This window comes from Arachis stenosperma, chromosome 10 (genome assembly GCF_014773155.1).
Source record: "Arachis stenosperma cultivar V10309 chromosome 10, arast.V10309.gnm1.PFL2, whole genome shotgun sequence".
Lineage (NCBI taxonomy): Eukaryota > Viridiplantae > Streptophyta > Magnoliopsida > Fabales > Fabaceae > Arachis > Arachis stenosperma.
In genome coordinates this window covers 81,509,232-81,510,810 of record NC_080386.1, presented here as the reverse complement: position 1 = coordinate 81,510,810, position 1,579 = coordinate 81,509,232, and the positions used below count along the sequence as shown (strand labels likewise).

Sequence of the window (1,579 nt, the reverse complement as noted above, 5' to 3'; positions counted from 1 at the left end):
TATAAGTGTTTCCATAAGGTTCACCCATGTAATTAACCTCTGCCATGGCAGGGTTCTCAGGATCATAAGCTTCTTCAGAAGCTGCCTCTCTAGTACTGTTGGATGCATGTTGCCATCCATTCAGATTTTGAGAGATTATGTTGACCTGTTGAGTCAACATTTTGTTCTGAGCCAATATGGCATTCAGAGTATCAATTTCAAGAACTCCTTTCTTCTGAGGTATCCCATTATTCACGGAATTCCTCTCAGAAGTGTACATGAATTGGTTGTTTGCAACCATGTCAATGAGTTCTTGAGCCTCTTCAGGCGTTTTCTTCAGGTGAATAGATCCACCTGCAGAATGGTCCAATGACATTTTCGAAAATTCAGAGAGACCATAATAGAATATATCTAATATGGTCCATTCTGAAAACATGTCAGATGGACATCTTTTGGTCAGCTGCTTGTATCTTTCCCAAGCTTCATAGAGGGATTCACCATCTTTTTGTTTGAAAGTTTGAACATCCACTCTCAGCTTGCTCAGCTTTTGAGGAGGAAAGAATTTATCCAAGAAGGCAGTGACCAGCTTATCCCAGGAGTCTAGGCTATCCTTAGGTTGTGAATCCAACCATATTCTAGCTCTGTCTCTTACAGCAAAAGGGAAAAGCATGAGTCTGTAGACTTCAGGATCAACTCCATTCGTCTTTACAGTCTCACAGATCTGCAAGAACTCAGTTAAAAACTGATAAGGATCTTCAGATGAAAGTCCATAAAACTTGCAGTTTTGTTGCATTAAGGCAACTAGCTGAGGTTTCAGCTCAAAGTTGTTGGCTCCAATGGCAGGAATGGAGATGCTTCTTCCATCAAATTTGGATGTTGGCTTTGTGAAGTCACCAAGCATTCTCCTTGCATTATTATTATTTTCAGCTGCCATCTCCTTCTCTTGTTCGAAAATTTCTGAAAGGTTACCTTTAGAATAATGTAATTTAGCTTCTCTTAATTTTCTCTTCAGAGTCCTTTCAGGTTCTGGATCAATTTTAACAAGAGTGCCTTTTTCCCTGTTCCTGCTCATATGAAAGAGAAGAAAACAAGAAAAGAAAGAAGAATCCACTATGTCACAGTATAGAGATTCCTTTATGTTAGTAGAAGAAGAAGGGGGTAGAAGAATGAAGAAGGATGGATTCGGATTTATGGATGAAGAGAGGTGAAGAGAAGTGTTAGTAAACAAATAATTAAATAGAAGAAGAAAAGAGGAGGGAGATTTCGAAAATAATTTTGAAAAAGGGGTTAGTAATTTTTCGAAAATTTAGAGATAAAATGTAATTAAAATTTGAAACAATTAATTAATTAAAAAGAATTTTTGAAAAGAGAGAGATATTTTTCGAAAATAGAAGAGGGAGAAGTAGTTAGGTGGTTTTGAAAAAGATAAGAAACAAACAAAAAAGTTAGTTAGTTGATTGAAAAAGATATTGAAATTAAATTTTAAGAAGATAAGAAGGAAAGGAGTTAGATAAGATATTTTGAAATCAAATTTTGAAAAAGATAAAATTTTGAGGAGGATAAGATAAAAAGTTAAGATAGAAATTTTAATAAAAAGATA

General features: G+C 35.1%; 1 non-coding gene across 1 annotated transcript; it reads left to right on the top strand.

Annotated features, from left to right (window-relative positions):
* The first annotated feature begins 413 nt into the window (after window positions 1–413).
* LOC130958898 (small nucleolar RNA R71) lies at window positions 414–517 on the top strand. Its single transcript, XR_009078000.1, has one exon. It is a non-coding gene; the product is annotated as a small nucleolar RNA R71 (small nucleolar RNA).
* The last annotated feature ends 1,062 nt before the right edge of the window (window positions 518–1,579 follow it).